Here is a 20,573-nt window from a genome sequence, read left to right as displayed (position 1 = left end):
TCAAATTACTTTAGGGAGCACAAAGCAATTTTTAAACATTCATAAACCCTCGTAGAGTAGTTAAGTGCACTGAATTTTAAAAGAAAGAAGAACTGAATAACACTGATCAAACAGGATTATATTCTGGCAAATTATAAATTAGCTTTTTATGAATCACATCAAAGCTACTTATCCAGTGTCAGGCGCCCACTGCCTGCAGGAAAGAAAGTCACCCACTCCACATTAGGGAAAGGAACCCTTTCTTCTTCAGCTCAGGGGTAGGAGGCCACACACTCTTCAGTTGTCCCTCAAGAAACATCGTTTTCTAGCTAGCTATTGCAGGGTTCTCTAGAGCTACCATCACTCGGGTATGTAAGCACTTCCCAGGGAAAGTGGGTCTGTATAGCAAGGTGAATGGAGTCATCCGTTTCCTGGTTGCAGGAGGCTTTGCTTAGATGCCATGTATATTATATTATCACACCAAATATCTTAAATTTGTGTTTCTCATCAATCAGGTTGTGGTGGGAAAACTTGCAGCATCTCCTAGATGATTTAATTAATTTCAAGAAGGTACACTCTAAATTACTTGCTGAAAAGGGTTTCGGCCCCTCTACACCACCAGTCCCATGTGACCCATTGCAGACAGCGACTGTCATGAACCTAGCATTCCAGTGTCCTGGTGTGGATGGTGCTGCAGGCATCCTCCACTCTGCTGCTGCACACCATGCCTGGCGGTGGGGACACATCGTGCCCTGCACACACACACTAAACCGGCGTCCTTGGAGATGCAGTCTGTATCCACCACAGGGTGGAGCCTGCTTGGGACCGGCTCATCAACGGATGTACATGTGGTGCTCTCCTTAGCGTTCAGTTAATAACAACCCACACTAGCGGCAGCATAAAACTGGTGCAAAAAATATTGGCCTTCATTAAAATGTGAGGAACCCAACTGCACAGGGAGAGCGTCTCGCGTTTTCGTGACTAACGGTTATGGTTAAACCCAACAATACAGCTAGGGAGGTGGGACTGAACCTCTGAGGGTTGTCTGGGGACCCATGTGACACTAGAGGCCTCAGTCTAGTTCCAGGCGGACAAGCGTTCACACCACAGAAATCCAGCACCACAACTGACACCCCCCAATTTCTTGGGCAGAGTGTGACCAGGCCGTGGGCAGTGAACTCACCTCTAACCCAGCAGGTCAGGACTGAGTCACACTGAGGGGGCCAGAAGGGCCAGGGGAGGGAGTGGTGCTGCTCCAGCTGCGCTGTACTTGTTCCGGGGTGGCGGCAGGCCAGCCACCCCCAGCCCGTTCCAACACCCCTCACCAGCACGGAGTTCACACAATGTCCTGCTGCCCCTCCCCATCAGTCAACCTAGCAACCGTCCTCATCTGAGGGATGTAGTTCAAGCAGGGGAAATCAGGGGAGCTTCGTGGCTCTGTCAGGAAGGGAAGAAACCCACCGGGAAAAAGTCCCACTCAGCTCACAAAGCAGAACGGAGGGTGCTCAGAGGAATGGAACATTTGGACATGCTGCTCTGCTCGCGGCCAAAAATCTCCCTCCTTCCCTCTCCCCGCCCCCAGTCCTCCCAGCTAAACCCTCAGCTTCCACATCCTCAGATCCACTAGCTGTTAGTCACGAAAACGTGAGATGCTCTCCATGTGCAGTTGGGCTCCTCACATTTTAATTAAGGCCAATATTCTCTGTACCAGCCTGGGGATGAGCACAGCATGCCCGGCCATTTAGCCGGACTCGTGGGAGTGAGTTTAACCCCAGCTGCTGCAGGGGACCTATTGTGACCATGGCAGGAATTCCGTATCCTGGTGATTGGAGCTGGTACTGCCTTCTGGAAAGGAACCTCAGCCAGCAGGCGGCGTGCTGCTCAAATAACAATCAGCAGGCGGGGTGATCCTGCTGGAAAGATGTCTGAAAGACAAATGCTGCCAGTCAGTCTCAGTGATGGAGGTCAGCAAGCTGGGGGTTGGGACAGAGATGGATGCAGCTGTGGGAGGGAAGGCGGCGGGGAGGAGGGGGGGGAATATGCACTGTACTGCAGCTTCTGCTGAACGGTGAGCATCTCAGAGGGGTTACCCTAAAATATCCTGTGTGTTTTGTACTGAGATGGGCCTGATCCAGAACCCCACTGCTTGGAAATCCTTCTCTTGAATAACTATTTTATATTATTCTTTGCTTTTAATATTGCTTCCCTTGTCATTTTGGCCCAGAGCTGCAGTTGTTTGCACTTCCAGTATGCATCTCACTTCCATAAGTTATGTTTCCCATCCTGTAGACTGCTATCCAGTGAGGCATAAAATCTGTTCTCCTACTGTCAAGATCTGCTGCATATGTCCTTTGCCAAAGAGGTAAAATTTTGAACAGCCAGCCTCTGAATAAGGAACAGTGACTCCTCCTTTAATCTTTACATTATTTACTAATTTCCTGGAGGATTCTTTTTTCTGTTGGCTGAACTGGTGCAGTATTGACAGCAATGGGAAAGGGATGTGTCTTACGAAGCCATGTTTCGATATCCTGACAGGCCACAATTGCCAGACACTTGCACAGTTTCAAATCCCCTGGACAGGATATTCCTCCTTACACAGATTTTTGATGTTCAAGTGACCTAGTTTTTGACAGTTGTTCCAAATATTTAAGCCCTGGTTCTGGAGCCTGAATGTGTTCAGAGCTTGGGAAATCTTGTTCCCAGAACCCAGCCTGCCAATATCTGTCCAAATCACTTCCTTAGCCTTCAACCAGGATTTATGAGTAGGTCTGGAAATAATTTAACACAGTTCAGGCCAGGAAAGGCAAAGAGAGAGAGAGAGAGAGAGCGCGCCGATAAGCGAGTCAAATTCAGTAGGAAATCCAGTATTGTCTGATCTGACTTACGGTAACTGCAATTGTTTGTGGCACAAGTTGAAGAAGCAAAATGTTCCCGAATGAGGAAATTTTAGAAAATTAGAGATGTTTTCAGGGTTCAGCCTGTTTTCTCTTAGCTATGAGCTCAGCAGGGCTGTCAAACTAGTTGTTACTTCATAGACTTTTCCCTAGAGATCTGTTATTTCTCTTTACTTTTCCTATTCCCAAACAACCTTTGTATTATTATTTGTTGTTCTCCGATCCTCATTGATAGCTGTGAAATCAAATATCCTCACCATACCAGGCAAACGCACAGAAACCAGCAAGAACTTACAGGCAATTGCATACACCATATGATCTAACCCAGAATAACACAATTCCAGGAACTAAAAAAAAAACTAGAAGTAAAGAACATGAATAGGACGTTAATCGGATCAGTTCAGCGTAAGTGGCAAATCTGACATTTCCATTCATCTTAAATCATTAACCCTGTGAATTACACATACTTGTGGGAGGGGGGAAGAGGAATGATAAAAATTCACAGATTTCATTACTTCACCTTAATAAAAATAATAATAAAAATCAGATTGCTTTTTGTCATGCAATAATCTTTCCTGGGATTTGTTAAACTAAATTTAATTAAGGGGCTGTTTCATTAAATGAAAAATTAAATGAAAGACAAGAGGCCCTGAGTTTTGAAAAAAAAAAAAGTCAGGAAAAGCAGAGATTTAAAGGATGTCGAAGATGGTTAAAGAAAACGCATTGACAGAAGCGAGGAGCTGCTATTTCTCCTCATGTTCACAAAGAACAGCATGCTTGCAGCCTCCCCTTGTAACACACACACACACACACACACACAATTAAGATGGAAGAACTTACCATAGTTCAACCCTTCCTTGCCCACTTTCCAGAACCAGGAAGAACTATTTAATGTAAACTCCCAAATCCACTGCAGGAAGTGCAAAGATCACCCTGTTCCTCTCTTTTCCTCCTTGTATGGTCTGAACAGCTACGATCTGTAAGCTGACTGTTGGCCCCAAGCCTTAGCCCCCTCTGGTCTCCGTAAACCATTCCAGTGCAGTCCACTGGGAACAATCATCACTAGCTAAACAAAGGCTATATTCTAACTCTATGTAATGTGCTTTTAAAGGGACAGTGCTCCAACTCCCAGCTATTCCAAATTTAAAGGCACAGAGCTTCTTTTTAAGCTCATAGACAGTAGAAGAAATTTAAATATATTTAAAGTTTGAAAATAAGTGTAATTTTTAAAAAAATTAACAATGCCCCTAAATCCAGAGATTATAATGGAGGAATTAACAGCGGTTTTTCTTGCCCCTGTGTTGTTGGGCCCAATCGTGCCTTCCTGGAAAACCCCAAGCTCACATGTGTTTCAGAACTAGTTTAGGGCATGTCCTGAATGCGGCATCAGGCCCGTGGTATTCAAATAAAATGACAATGCTTTTATTTGAAACAAACACTCATTTGGCATTTCTCTATTACCTCTATCTGAGGCCCTAGACGGGCTTTATTAACAGTGGCCTTTTTATTCTGAATTTGTACAGCAGCTGGCACAAACGGGCTGAGCCTCTAGGCCCTAGGGCAATTCAGAAAAATAACCAAAAAATCAATAATAATTTGTTACTAAAGGGATGCTGTCAGCTGGAAATCTAGTTCATTAAAACCCCTGAGTCAGAATTAGTTGGGGGCAGGTGTGGGGACTCAGACTCTCTACTGATTGGTGTGGTTTCACACCCACATTCTTATCCCTCCAGTTGCTATGCGAAATACTCACACAAATAGCGACACCGGGGAAAGAGAAATAAAGTTGACTATACACAAAGTGCTGTCAAATGCCCAGAGGCAAACAAACTAAAAACATTAGGTCACAGGGATCATAAAAAATCAGATATGTTTTTTAAGTTGTATCCCTTTAACTGTCACACCACATCAGATTGGTATATTTCTTATTTTATGGATGGTGAAACTGAGGCACAAAGAAGTCAATTGCTCAGGGTCATACAGAAAGACAATGACAGATATGGGAACAGAACCGAGGCGTTTTGGCTGCTGGCCCACTGCTTTAACCATTAGATAACTTTGCCTCCATTAAACTTCTGCTCTCACACTGTGCAGTGGAGTGGGGCTCATTTCAAGGGCTCTGCAATGACAATCAGGGGCATGAGCAGGCTCTGGTATTTGTGTTTCAACTACTTATGCTTATCTGTGTTTGTGAATGCTCTGTCAATGCCTCAGGGAGCTGTTTACTGGGCTGAAATAACTGGGGTCTGGTAGTTCAGTTCCTGTATGACGAATAAAAGCGAGCAGAGCAAATCTTGTGGTATTTTGATCCCAGATGGGAAAAAGAAAAAACAATCATAAAACACAAAAACAAAGGCACAAATCTGGGGGCTTATTTGGATTCCTGTTAATCCAAACTCTATTTCAAGCACATTCTCCTAACACCTGCCATCCCTGTATTTTTCTTTTAAATCAATTGGTGCAGTCTGCAAATTTGTTTGCATTCATTCTGGAAGGGATGGGTATCTATTTTCCTACTATGATAACAATAAAATATGCCCTGAATCTATGTCACTCTCTTAATAATGAGTCTGAATACACTTACTGTCATGGTCGCATTGCCAAATATTCCTAGCAGCCATTTCATCTCTGTCTGCCAGTCCAGGCCTTCTACCAGAACCCAGCTGTGGGACTAGAAATAAATGGGCTCCCCACCCAGTAGAGCTTCTCCGAACATTGGTGTTAATGGGCACAGATGTCCTCTGCTTTAACACACGTAAGTGCTTTCCACAGCTGAGTAACTCCAGTTACCACTGCCTAGTCTCATAACAGTAGCAGTAAATAAACCAGAAGAATTGGCCCTTTGCCTTCTTAAAATTATGTGCTTTATGTAATCTTTAAAAGGATGCAACCAGCTTAGGCGCCAAAATATAATTGGCAGCACTTGGCAGATAAATAGGGACACTCCTTTGAACGGCACAGAAATGCCATCGTCTACAGAGAACTTTCTGGGAGGACAGAATGATGGAAAATGCCAAATAATCTGCTAAAATATTGAGATTGTCCCTTTTAAATAAGAACATCTGGCAAGGATGCAGCTATGCCTTCTCCACAGCATTGCACTGGTGAGGAACCAAACATCTACTAACAGCAGAACAAGAAGGAATTGGCTTAATCTGCAGCAAGGGAGATTTCAGTTAGATATTAGGAAAAGGTTTCTAACTCTACGGGTAGTTAAATTCTGGAATAGGTTATCAAGGGAGGTTGTGGAATCCCTGTCATCACTGGAGGTTTTTAAGAACAGGTTGGACAAACACCGGTCAGGGATGGTCTCTAGATAATACTTGGTCCTGCATCAATGCAGGGGGATGGACTAGATGACCTCTCGAGGTCACCTCTAGCCCAACATTTCTATGATTCTTCACACTATAAGTCTTATAAAAATACAACAGATATTTTTCCAGGGCTGCTGCATGGAGCTTCTCTTTCATGAGCAAAGGTATCTTGGGGGCCTAAGTGTCCTTTAAATGGTTTGGACACACATGTATATTATATACACTCACAGAGAAAGAGACAGTTATATCTCGCCAGTCTATAACATGGAACCTGGTAGTACATTTTCTTCTCTGTATATTTTTTTACTTGCCTTCAGTTACAACCATTGTTTTGTATAGTGATTATACTAGAGAATGTGATCATTCATTTTTGTCATGTTCTCGCACAACACTACCCATAAATATGTACAGTTTCAAGTCTGTTCCTAAGAGCCCTGGACCTGGCATATTATTATGCATTATGGTTCATCCCTCATAGTAAAATAATAAACTTGGTTAGAAATCTGATTCCAGTATGAATAGCATGAGACCTGACCTTCATAGGCTCAGCCCTATAATTAACACCAGGTTGAGTGTCCGTGAAGGCTAAGGGGCCTCCAGGGTGCTTGATCAGGGAATAACCCTATTTAAGAGCTAGATTTACTATGCATCCACAGCTGTGTGTTTAAGAGGGTCTCTGGGGCCCAGCAGTTTGACTTTATAGGGATTCTCATGTGGTTCAGATGTCTGTGCATGAGCCCCTCCCTGTCAGCTGATCATTAGGGCAGAGGGGAGGGCAGGGATTCTGGTTTCATTATTTCACGACTAACCAGCAAATGAAGACAAGAGTGAAAATGCCCACGGAGAATGGTGGTGGTAAAACAATTCAAAGAAACAGCTGGTAGGTTTCACCTCTGGTAGCACTTCTGTGACGTACATGGTAAATTCCCTCTTCATAAACACAGCCCATTTCAGAGTAACTCCCCTTGGTCCTTGGCTTCCAGCAGCAATCTTAGGGAGGCCACACAGTATTTACTGAGAAAAGCATGGCCAACTGTTAGGGGTATTACAGTAGCACCAATTGAGATTGGGCCCTACTGTGCAGGTGCTGTACAAACATATAATGAGACACAGTCCCTGCTCCCAAGAGCTTCCAGTTATTCTGACTCAGAGCCTCTGCTGTGTTAGGCAAGTGATTTAATTTCTGCCTCAGGTTTCCCCTTTATGAAATGGGAATATCATCAATGGTACCTACCTCACAGAGCTGTTGGAAGGACTGACTGATTAATATTTAATAAGTATTAAGTATGAACTAAGCATTATCATTACAGAAAGAGCAGTCTGAGAACCCTGGGAGCTGTGGTCAGGTCTGACTCACTCGATGGCCTTTGGCAAGACACTTATCGTCTTTGTGCTTTTATGTATCCCTCTAGCACAGTATCCCAGATCTGACCCCTAGGCCATCTGATATGGTATCTAGCCCCCAGCAGCAGCTAATAGTGGATGTTTCAAAGGAAGGTAATCTTGTATACTGAGGGAAAATGGCATTCCTGGTGCCTACAGACAGGCTGCTTAGACCCTGAAATATTCAATTTATTTTTACTGCTCATATTTCATCAGCTCACCTGCAGATATTCTGAATGGCCCTAACACGCTCACCCTCTCACCCCTTTGTTTTAAACCCAGACACAGTTCATTATTGCTGAAACCTGGGTGATGAAAATGCATGTTGATGTTGCGCTAAGATTTAGGACTCTCTCCTCCCTCTCCGTACGTATGGGTAGTTTCCATTAGTGGTAATAGGAGTGAAGAGCGGTACACATGCATGAGGGGGAGACTAGCCACCCTTTTGACACGAGAGGTTGGGAGCAATGGCAAAATAAGCCCACACACTGACGCAGGCTCTCTCGTGTTGCTGCTGCTGCAGGACAGCTCAAGGACTTCCACTATTTGCCTGGTAAAGACTCAGTTGCTAAATGCTAAAAAGAAAAGACAGAAAGCCGGCCTGAGAAATCAACTTGATTCTTTGGATCTGTGTAGATAGAACAGACCTGCTGGCAACTTTTGGTTTCATGGCACCATCAGAAATTCAGGCAGGCAGAGCCTTGAAAAATAAAGTGTCCCTCAAAAGTGCTAAGACTCTCGTTATAAGCACGACATGTTCGTAAGGTCCTCACATGATGCAGGATAGAACAGCCAGGCACAGATGAGCCAGCTAATCACAGCCAGGCTAAAGCTTGCCACAACAACCTAACTACTCTGAACATATAGCCATGTTCTCTGTTGAAATCCCACCCTGCTGTGGTTCTCTTACCTTTCCCGAGAGCTTTCAGAGTGTGCAACTCCTCCATTACATCTCTATCGCTTCCTTCCTCAGCGGGCTGGCTCTCAAGTGGTGTAATACACATGCATCTATCAAAATGGGGGCCCAGCTGTCATGTTCACTTCCCACTCCCACATTGTGTTTATGTGCAGGACAGGAAGGGGCAGGCGAAAGGTGGCGTGAGTCAATAGGAAACAAAGGTCTAGGCTCAGTCTGGGAAAAATAAAAACACTGCAGGCACAAAAACTGCACAGCACAAAGCCCATAAGAAAACAAAACAAGTATCTCTATATAGAAATGCTTTAGCATTTGCTAGCATCAGCAATTGGGGGCAGGAGATGTGGAATTAAAAGATAAACTATCATCTGCCCAAATTAGGGTATGATGGGGCCTCAGTTTCCCCTTTTGTAAAATGGGGATAATGATACTGACCTCCCTTGTAAAGTACTTTGAGACCTACAGCAGAAAGCTCGATATAACAGCTAGCTATTATTACTGGTACGGTTCTAAGTTTTCATTACATGAGTGTCTCTCTCTCTCTGTATGAGGATATATTTCATACACGTACAATCTAAGACACGAACACAGTTCCACTTGATTTCTATGAAGGTTACAGGAACACATTCTAGAGTGCAATGAAGAGAACGGCAGCTGGCCTGACAATTTAATCATTGTGAAAGGGGCCACGCGCAGGAGCTGCGAATGCTAGCCAGCTTTATAGGAACTTTGTTGGAGCGTAGCCCCTTTAACGTGTGCTGGTCTGCAAAGGGCAATGAGCGGCACAGTATCCATGCAACCCTTGAGATTTGGTTTCACACACTCCCTCACACATGTAGAGTCCTAATCTGTTATTTTGCATGACAGATGGCAGCATTTACTTCAGAAACTTGGATTCTTTCTTTGCTTGCTGCCCCGCTCACATAAACTACCCTAAAGATTACTTCCAGAAGGAGAGGAAATGGCTGTTCTGTACAGACAAGGCTGGTGCTGGCTGATTTGAAGTGTGGAAATCGGGCTGGGGGGGGGTTTCCCCATGATTCAGAACAGAGTTATTTATTTGATTTATACAATGTACACATCCATGGTTCATGCACCTAGACCTTGATGACAGCTACTACGCACCTCCCAATCCAAACCACAGTGTACACAACATCAGCTGGAAGATCAAATGCCTGAACCTACAACAAATAAGGTCTTCCCCACTCAACCCAGGCAAAGACTTTGGAGAGTGCCCTAGAGATCAACACATTCGTGCTCGGTTGAACCAAGTGCAAGGAAGAGATGCAGTGTAGCCAATTCTGATGATTGTATTGCGCCAATTCTTGTGATCGTATTGCGAGTCTCGTGGTATTTGGTGTTTTTCATGCAGGCCCAGCTCCTGGAGTCATGGGAAGATACCAGAATCTCAGCTTTTGCTTTTTTAAAAAAGTAACTTTCTAGCCCTCATGGTTGCAAACAAAAGCTTGAAAACATGACCCCTAAAGACTCATAATCCAGAAGGGAAATGAAAGGAACCCCAGATTTATTTGTTGTTTAAATTTCATGATTTTCAAGCCAATCAAATTATATGGATGGAGGGAGACTTTTGAAAACTTGGGGCTGGCTATTGCGGGAGACAGCTGGAGAATGTAAGCTCCTTGGGACAAGAACCATCTCTTTGCTCTGGGTTTGTATGGCACCGAGCCCAGTGGAGGCTTAGTCCCTGTCTGCAGCTCCTAGGGGATACCACAACACAACTAACAAGCAGGGTTGCAGCCCCTCCATTGAGAACGCCCTGATATACCAATTTGGGGCGGGGCTGAGCTGATCTCCACAGCTGTGGTGGAAGCATGGACCAGGAACCAACTTGCTGACATTCCAAGAGAAGTTTCTGTGGGGTTCTGGTTTCCAGCTCCCACCACCAGGCATTATCGGGTGGTTTATGAAGTGACCCCACAGTCAGCAGGCAGAAAGCAACCGACAAACACAGAGAAGCGTTAATGCTACTGAAGCCCATGACTGAAAGCATGAGCATCCGAGGTGGCAAACAAGTTCCTTTGGTGCTAGTGATCTCTCTAGCTCAGTGCCCAGGCAACAGCGGAGACACAAATGCTGGGGTTCAAAGGTCCCTTTATCAGACTTCTTTTTTTTCTTTTCTTTTGCAACACAGCAGGCTGCCATGAGTGAACTGAAAAGCACCCAGGCAGCGTGGCCATCAGTGATTAATGTGTCGTGAACCACTTTACTTGTTACATGTGACAAAGCTCGGACATTCCCAGGGTTACTCGTCAGTCTGGCTGAGGGGGCAAACTTGCAAGAGGCTGGCATGCGCTACAGCATTCCGGGTAGCCACCCGGGGACGGTCACAGAGTGCGTACAAGCCAAGCTCTCAGCATCATCCGGCTGGGGTGAACCCCAATTTCGCAAGGACACCAGCTCGGTATCTGACTCCCCCGGCCCAGAGAACAGGATCAGGGACTGATGGAGCGGGACAGACATGGACACACACTGCTTACTGTTTACTCTGCGCAGCAGCTCATGTGTACATTAAGCAGCAAGCTAAGTCTTTAAAGCAACAGCACACCTTCATCTTACTACAAGAAAGCTGCCACGGTTAAGCATTCTCCAGCCGCTCAGGGGGCTCGTGGTCAAAAGTGAGCCTATGTTAACATTAACCTGCCAAGCTCTGGGAAGGCTATTTCTATAGCACTGGGTAGGAAACACGTATCCCCGTAAATGCTGTGACTAGCTCTTCCCAGGGTTCTTCCACCTCCTGCAATTGGCCATGGAGTAACAGATTGGAGTGGATGAGAGTTCTGTTCTCAGAATCAGGGAGACAGGAAAGTGCTTAGGACACCAGTAACAAACAAGCAACACAGATAAGGGTGCAGGAATTTCCCAGAGATTTCTCCTGCACTTGCTATGGTGCTGGGAGTGTTGCCTAGTGATTTAGAGCAGGGGGCGAATTTAGATTTAGAGTGTCAGGGCTTCACCACTGCCTCACCATCTGATCTGGGGCAAGTCACTTCACCCGAGTGATATTACCTTGTGCTGCGATCTTTGCCAAGTTAAGAAGGACCATGGCAGATATGCATGGAATACCCTGATGCTATAGGAAGTGGTGCTGGGCAGTTCTGTGCCTAGAGTTTTCCCTTGTAAGTCTGCACTGAACTAGTGGCCCCCCCATATTAATGGGCAAGTTGATGCAGAGGTCATGGGCACTTGTAGTCATAATTCTCAGGGCACTTTTTGTAAGAGTCAAGATGATAACCCTGTGTCCTGGCCAAAAGCCATCTTAGTGATCATTCTGCTCATTTAAATTCCCTTCACAGGATCAGAATTCTTCTTCCTTCATTCTGTGTCTTAAATTGTTGTATGGTGCTGCTGGGTGCTGTTAAACGATGACAGCCCTCTGCCCTTAATGGCTCCTTCACTCTTGTGAAAGGGCAAGCACTGAAATAGACAAGAAACCGGTTCTCTGAAAGGCTCCAAAGCAGTATTCCCGTCTGTTCCGTCACTAAGCCAGCCAAGGGACAAGACTTATGCATGCACACAAACCGCAGCTAAGCTCCTAGGTCTAAACGCTTCCTTCCCACATCTGCGCCATCATTCAAGTGTGGTAAATAATATCCTGTCTCCAAAACCAATCACCACTCTGCCACTGACAGAAGTAACGGTGATGCCAGTGCTTACAGTCAATTCTGGTTTAGACGGGAGGGGTTTGCAGGATGGGTCCATGTCCCTTGTCGTCACTGTCAGAAGTGGGAACGGTCGGAGTCTCTCTAAAAGCCTGGCTGTCGGCCACTCTTTTCCAGACTTCCCCCTTTCTCCTTTTTGTTCCTCCCTTGGGTTGCAAGTCCCTGGTGAAGGCTCCAGATTCACTTTGGCTGGGGAACCCACTGCCCATGGATCATCTGGAAGGAGCTGGGTTTCTCTTGTGAGAATGCACTCAGCACTATTCGATTTCACTTGACATTCAGCAGATTGAGCTTTTGCCACCACGTGCCCAAGCCCAGGGCAGACATCCCCTAGAAACCCAGACTGCACAGACCCATGGGTAGCATAGAAAGGGTGGTGATATTGTTTAATACCAATAATAGTAATGATATGTGCTTTGTCTTTCTCTAGTGCCTCCATCTGCAGATCACAAAGCACTTTACAGGCTTTCTTAAGCTTCACAACCCCTCTAGGTAAAGGTCCATAGGAATCACTTCACACTCGCACACACACACGCACACAAATGCTGCCACTGCTAGTGTGGAACAAGTAAGAGTTTGACAGCACACAGCAAGATTACACAACGGCTTTTAGGTCAGAAAGCAAAGAATACTGTATTCAGTGGACACTGCAGGGGCAATTTTTGGAAACAGAAAGGAATTTCCTGAGATGGAATTTCCCCAGCACCCCAGAATTAATACCCTTACTCTCAAAAAAATGTAGGATATGATCTTTCATGACATACAGGGAGGGATCTTCCTAAGAAGGCCCTCAGGAGCACAGACTCCCCAGTGCCAGACATTTCATGAGGGACTGGGAGGACCTGAAGTCTGAGGTGCACTCAAGGGACAGCGGCTCCGAGGAAATGCCCTGCTGGTGGAAGAACTGGTTTAAATTACCTCTGGGATTTTCAGCTCTGTTATGCATGGGATGGCACCAGTGCACGTACCATGTTGCACAATCACTTTGAAAGAATTAACAGCCAGTACATTAGCCTATCAGATTGTGTGTGTGACAAACTGCTTAAAGGCTTTTGCTAAAATTCTTGGTTTTATCACCTAATTCTTATTCCCAAGTCTTTGCCATACATCTACTGGCTGCAGCCCAGCTCCACTGGGTCCTGTTCGCTGGCTGGGAGTCAAGTGAGTGAACTCTGCCCATCACACCAGTGCAGAGATCTGGACCTAACATTGCCAGAATTGCACCGGCATGAGGACACCCACTGACACCAATGCGCTTTCCCCAGGACTTCTGATCCCGCCTGACTCACTCCAGGTCAAAACATATGGCTGAAACAACAGTGCCCAGCTGGGCAAGGGAAACGTCTTTTCTGCGTCTCTGGAGAAGTTCTGCAGCTTTGACTAAGCTCCTGTTCATTTCCTTCTCAGATGCAAAAGTTCTGGCTATTGACAGGGCATTTGCTAAGCCAGCTGGGCACTGGGCAAGTTGTGGGGAGGTGTTTCATTTGAAAGAACTGGCTACAGAGCGAGGATAAGGGAGAGGAGACTCTTTATGGAACTGCGAGCCAGGGTTGTTATAAGCATTTCTAAATCACCGTCACCATATTATCCAGCTGCCATGGGCATCTCCTGTGCTGGGATTTAGTGCCAATCTGCTCCGGAAGGCAACATCCCTCACATGAGTCATCTCCAAGGGCTGGAGTGAGAACATGCGCCACACACCTAAAGAGAGCAACAGCACAGAGTGCCAATGGAATCATGGACTGGACTTCTCAGTTCATAATAAGCAGGGCACATGACGCGGCTGCGTTGTGGCTGGAGGCTCTCAGTTTAGTCAGGAAAATAGAGAAAATCCTTACAAGGGGAAAGGAGAGAGAGAGAGAGAGAGAGAGAGAGCGTGAGCGCGCGCAAGCTGTGGAAGAGGATCCCTTGAGACAACCAAGCGTCTTTGAGGCCTGATCTATACTAAAAAGTTAGGTTGACATAAGGCAGCTTATGTCAACCTAATTATGCCAGTGTCTGTACTACAGCCTTGCTGCCGCTGATGTAGGTGTCCTGCTACACCAATATAATTACTGCACCTCCCCGAGAGGCTCAGGGCTTATGTCGGTGTAGTTAGCCTGATGCAGTGTCTCTGTAGACACTGTGTTCCTTACATCAGCTGTTGGCTGTCTTGTCAATTTCAGGGATCAGGAAAGCCCTGAAATTGACAAGAATGTGGGGATCCTGGCTCTCCAGCTGGGCTACTACCAGGTCTCCACTCCAAGCCAGGCTACCACCCAGGCTCCCAACTTGGGCTGCCGCCTGGGCTCCCTACTGTCCCTTGGCTGCCACCCCACCACACACACTCCTGTGGCTCTCGACTCCCTGCTGGGAGCGTGGCAGCCAACTGGCCGGAAGCAGGGAGGCGAGAAGCCTGGGGGACAGTTGGGCTCCTGGCGGGGAGCTGTGTGGAGCTGAGAACCCTGGCTTTCAGCTCCCCACACTGCCCCTCCTCCATCAGCAAGTGCTCCTGGTGAGGATGCGCACCACCAACAGAAGGAGGGTAGTGTGGACATCAGCCACTCTAATAATTACCACGGTGCCTGTAAGTCAACCTACCCTAGGTTGACTTAAAACTGTAGTGTAGACATGCCCTTAGTTACCAAGGAAAAAAAAATCTTTCCAGAAATGTGGATGCCCACCTGTTCAGAAGTGGTCACTGACTGTGGGTATCCAACCTGAAACACCCTAGGCCTGATTTTCCAAAAGGTGCCGAGCATGCACAATTCCAGCAGAAGGCAATGCCCAGCACCTCTAAAAAAAACACATCCCAAGTGTCTCAAGCTGTGCCTCCAGAAACTGAGTCACCCAAAAATCAGTGGTTTCTTTTGAAAATATTGGTCTTGCCTTCCATTATTCCAGCTGATAATGTTACAGGCTCTTTGAAAGCTCTTTGCAACATAAAAGACAATTGTAGCTTATATTATTAAGTCTGTCATCAAAATTACAGATGTCTAACACTATGAAAGTCAAAGAGGAGCAGAGAAGGAGGGCGGTTCTGATGCATAAAACCCCAGCGGAGCTATGGGGAGCATTTTGAATAAGAAAAGGTGTTATTCCTGTCACTCTTACAGCAGCTGAGATCCTATGAAATTACTTATCGCTTTCTCTCTCTGTGCACAATCTTTCCAGCCTCTCAAATATGCACCCTAGGGCCACAAAATCCTACTAAGCTGCTCTGCTAAAACAACAGACAGACACACACAGCTCAGCCCTACTGGGAACAGAACGGAGCACAGCATGCATGGTTCACTGGGAGAAAGCAAGGAGACACCTTCCCGGTGAGCTGAGAATTCTCTTTTGTTTAAACAGCTTTTGCACTCACTGCACTGGCGTCTCCTCATTTTAATACTGTCAACTAATGAGGCCATGAGAGGCAGTTCAGTCTCTTAGGAGTTTGCTTGGGCTGTGTTTTCGGGCCTAACCACAGTGATTGCTCCTCCTTCAAGCACTGCAGTCATTCCTGGTGACATCAAGTACTAATTGCTAAGGGCCAGAGGTTGCCTGGCTCCTGCATGGGGGTACAGAGGAAAGAGGCAAAGAGCCTGCCCCAGCCTCCCAACCAGGGGCTCAGCAAAAAGGGATGCTGTACAAGCACTCCGCAGAGCTAACGCTGCTGTAGGGACTGGCCTTTCAAAGGGGCCATGGCCCCACTCCCACCCCCTGTGCACCCACACAAGAAAAGTAACTGAACAACTGATGGCTGAGAAATAAAAGGAAGTAAGTGGAGTCAAATCAATTTGCCTTCGAACATTAACTTGACTATTAATAACCACTTGGCCTGTGAAAATGAACCACTGTAAATGCCAGGCTACAATTTAACAGGAACATATTCAAGTACAGCTGTGACCTTCCTCGTCTCCTCATACTCCCTCCCCATCCTCCTCCTCCTGCCTGGCATGCTACCTCGAAGCCGGGTCCTGCTTGGTGCATTGCCTTCACCCCCCATGGGGAGCCATCGTCTAGTCCCTGGCCTCGGTAAGACCCCATCAGAAAGCTGTGTCAGACTCTCCCGTGTGCAGCGGTGCTGCCTCACCCCCTGGCCTGAAGCAGTAATAACAAACATCAAATACATGGTTTCCATCATCAGCACCCCCACTAGAAATTGTTCCAGCGCCCATCCTCCTGGGGCTCTAGTTACCATAAGGATTTGCTGTTTTTGTTTTTTTAATGTAAAACAATATAGCAAACATGACAATCTTCACTTGGTGATTATTTGTTACATTGCATTATTCACCGTTCAAGCAAAGACCACATCAGATAAAGTAACTGGTTAAGATTTTTCAAGCCACATCCACTATCATGATATGTTTTTAACTGAATTTAATTTTTTTTAAAAAGGTTTGTACAAAACCTAATATGAAGGGAAACATTTGCCAGGGGTTATTTGATTATTTAATTTCAAAGACACCAGTTTTTTTGTTGTTGTCATTTTGCTTTTCAATTTTAACCTTCCCCGCAGTGTTAGGATCAAGCAGGCACCAGACAAGTGCAAGGAGATCCAAAGAGCGGAACTGACCAGTGTTAAACTGGGAGGGAGGGGAGTGAAACTGCTCTACCTAGTTTCACTGCCCCAGTCGGAATGAAATGCAAAAAGCAGACAAATTGCATAAATGGGGGGGAAATGAACTAGGGCTGCTAGGCTTTACCCACTATCTCAGGGTTAATTCTCAGCTGCCATTAGCCCATTAGGGAAGGACAGTCACATTCTTACATGAGGGGGGTTTTAATTTGACAGTCTCCCTTTAAAGATGGCAATTGCAGCCTCCTGCAGGCACCCCCGCTCCTCAGTGCGGGCACAATGTCACACGCACCAGGCTGCTCCAGCTCCCTCCGCTTTCCCAGCCGGATTGCAAGCGCTGGTGCCAGTGTGCTCTCGTTGTGGGCACGTCTGGGGGGGGGGGGGGGCAAGGCTGCCGGCCGGGGGTCTGACTGCACCGCCCGCGGCCCGGCTGGAGGAGCAGCGGCCGCTGCCCCCACCGGCTGCTCGCGCCGGAGCAGCAGGGACGCCCCCGGGGGCCGCCCGCTCCGAGCGCCGCGGGGCCAGGCGGGCTCCCCCGGCCCCTCTGTCAAAGGAGCCGGGAGGGAAGTGCCGGGGGCTCCCGCGGGGCACTCACCTGGCGCCGCTGCTCCGGCCGGAGGAATGACGCCGGGAGGGGCGCCCGGCCCAGGCTGGGGTTCCTGGGAGCGGAGGCCGAGGCCACCCCCCTTCCTCCGCCGGCGGGCGCAGCTCGCTGCCTCCTGCCCTTGGGGAAGGGAGGGGAACCCAGCGCCTGCCCCGCGTTTGTAATTCAAGCCCCTTCCCGAGGGCTCGCTCCTCTGGGGAGCAAGGAGCGGCATCGGCTCCGGCGCCCGGCAGCTCGCTCAGGGACTGGCTCCCATCCAGAGCGGAGCAACTGCGCTGCAAAGCTGGTTTACATGGCAAAGGAACTCACTGCGAATTAAGCAGGACCTAGCCCACTTCTTCATCGTCCCTGTCTGGTGTGGTTCAGCAAACCGGTGGGTCGGGAGCGACAAGGCCCACGGGTCTGCCTGTGCGCCCAGCCATATGCACACGCCCGTCCCCCCAGCTAAAGATTGCCTATAAATCCCTTAATTAGACACCCATCCACTGCCAAGTGGAAATCTCCATCGCTGCCCGAGCTAACTGAGGTATGAACAACACTAAAGAGGGATGTGGCTGGGCGGGGAGAATGTGTTCAGGTGAAAGGAATAAATGTTTCCAAACTCTCCCTGAGATAGGGGGGGTCTGGGCCTGAAATGTATCATTAAAATGTCAAGCCTGTTTCACACACATTTGCATCTGGAATCACAGCCACGGTCTTTATTAGTTCCTTAAGACAGTTAACCTTTTAAAGCAAAACCATAACAATGTTGTCAGGCGGATTGTTTATTTTGCCCCCTGCCTTGCTGTTTATAAATCACATTTTAAATTATGGACAGAGAGAGAGAGAGATTCCAGCTACAAAGCATTAAGCATGAACTAAAGGGCATCACAAAATGCCTCCCCCCAAACCCAAGAGTCTCATCCCCTATTGAGAGGGGAAGGATGGACTTATGGGTAAGGCACAGGCTTGGGGCTCTAGGTCCAATTCCCTACTCTACAGCAGACTCCCCAGGACTATTAATTTCTCTGAGCCTCAGTGCACTGAGCAATACTACTTCCTTGCTCTCAGCTCTGTCTGATCAGAGCACACTGTGGAGGTAGGGACTGTGTATTTCCGTAGCACGGGTGCACTAGACCCCCTAGGCACTACTACAATACAAATGAAAAACAATAACCAATGTTGGTGCCTAAGGCTTGGAAACCAGAGATATTAGCAGAGAGCATCTTGAAACTCCACTTCCATTTCCTGCCTCAGCTTCTCCATCTCTAGCGTGGGAATTTGGTAAGGAAAAGTAAGTGCTAAGGAGATTCATTACTCAGTTCTTGTGAAGGGGTATGTAGTGGTAGCAGTAATTTCCCTCCTCTACAGAAACTCCACTGACGCCTAATGTGGTAATAAATCATGGTTTTTGATAGCAAGACAGTGCCCTCATATCCATCACATGAAATTAATAGGCAGCAGATTTAAAATGAACAAAAGGAAGCATTTTTCACACAACACACAGTCAACCAGCGGAACTCCTTGCCAGAGGATGTTGTGAAGGCCAAGACTACAACAGGGTTAAAAAAAGAACTAGATAAGATCATGGAGGATAGATCTATCAATGGCTATTAGCCAGGGTGGACAGGGATGATGTCCCTAGCCTCTGTTTGCCAGAAGCTGGGAATGGGAAGGGGACGGATCACTGGATGATTCCCTGTTCTGTTCATTCCCTCAGAGGCACCTGGCACTGGCCACTGTTGGCAGACAGGATACTGGGCGAGATGGATCTTTGGTCTGACCCAGTAGGGCCGTGCTTCTATTTTAATTTTCTAGTATGATACAATGACCTGATAGGCAGCCTCAGCTCAGCAGATTTTAGTTCCCCTTTATCAATTTGGAAATTCCAGCCAGTGACAAAAACACAAGTGAAAACACGACTAGTTTGGCTGATGTCCTACAATCCCAAAGCAGTAATTTTCATACTTCTCATCTGGAGTGTTTATGATCATTGCCTTGATGTTGACCTTGCATAAATGATGCTGTGGCCAAAAGAGCTAATGAGACCCGAGATGCATAACTGGGAATCTCAAATAGGAGAAGAGAGGTTATTTTACCTCTGTGTCTGGCACTAGTGTGACCACAGCTGGAATCCTGTTTCCAGTTCTGGTGACCACAGTTCAAGGAGGACATTGATAAATCGGAGGTGGTTTAGAGAAGAGCCATGAGAATGATTAATGGATCAGAAAACATGCCTTTCGGTTGATCATTATAACAGTTCAATCTATTTAGCTTAGCAAAGAGAAAGTTGGGGGCGTGATTTGATCACAGTCTATAAATGCCGATATGGGGAACAACTATTTAATAATGGGCTCTTCAATCTAGCAGGGACAGGTATAACAATCGAAAGACTGCAAGTTGAAGCTAGACAAATTCAGACTGGAAATAAGGTGTAAATATTTAATGGTGAGTAATTGGAACAGTTTACCATTTTTTAAATCAAGACGTTTTTCTAAAAGCTCTGCTCTAGGAATTATTGTGGGAGGTTCTCTGGCTTGTGTTATGCAGGTGGTCAGACTACATGATCACAGTAGTCCCTTCTGGCCTTAGACTATGAATACTTAGACTTGTCTACTTTGGTTGCTTGCATCGTGCACCCAAGGTGCACAGGGAAGGGATGCACAGATTTCTTGCTACAAAAATCAGGATGCATCCTGGCACAAGGAGAAGAACACTAAGCAGATCCACTGTGTTTCTGGAAACTCCTATTTTGGGGGGGAAGTAGTTGGAAGGAGTAGGACAGAGCAGCAGCAATGTTTTCTATTGCAACCCCATACAATGTCTTGATCTTATTCCAGCAGCCTGGCTAATACTAGCGCATGACCACATGTGCTTCACGGTGACTCCAATTTAAACATGGCAGCCTTCTAATGTATGGAGTGCAAGTCACACAGCTTGCTCTGTAGTCACATTGGTGTGCAGGCCTTCACATCCTAGCCATGTTTAGCTTGAGTTCAGCTGCTCTTGTACCAGATGCCTGGCATGGTGTAAGCTGATAGACAAGAAATCAAAATGGCTGTGTGCAATACCCACAACGAGGTGACTTAGGACAGCAAGAGATCAACTGAAAAGGAAACAACATTCCCGAGGATCCATTTACAGTACGACCGGACAGGAGGACACTAAGTGGGAAAAGGGTATTAGACTCATACTGCTACGTAGGTGTTTACAGGCCAGACCCCATGCTTATTGAACTCAATGGCAAAATTCCCATTGACTTCAGTGAGGGCTGGATTAGG

The 20,573-nt window shown here is 46.7% G+C and overlaps 1 protein-coding gene across 7 annotated transcripts in view; it reads right to left on the bottom strand.

The window, feature by feature from the left end:
• DAB2IP (DAB2 interacting protein) overlaps positions 1-20,573 on the bottom strand; it is a 323,093-nt gene that overhangs the window by 112,896 nt on the left and 189,624 nt on the right. The window contains exon 1 of one of the 7 annotated variants that reach the window (XM_074973726.1): positions 3,714-3,919. The exons of the other annotated variants lie outside the window; for them this stretch is intronic. The gene's annotated coding sequence lies outside the window, so the exon portion shown is untranslated. Of the gene's footprint in view, positions 1-3,713; positions 3,920-20,573 lie in introns of those variants that run through there. 7 annotated transcript variants of the gene reach the window in all.

Source organism: Natator depressus, chromosome 16 (genome assembly GCF_965152275.1).
Source record: "Natator depressus isolate rNatDep1 chromosome 16, rNatDep2.hap1, whole genome shotgun sequence".
Lineage (NCBI taxonomy): Eukaryota > Metazoa > Chordata > Testudines > Cheloniidae > Natator > Natator depressus.
The sequence above is the reverse complement of the archived record's forward strand: the minus strand, read 5'-3'. Positions and strand labels throughout refer to the sequence as shown.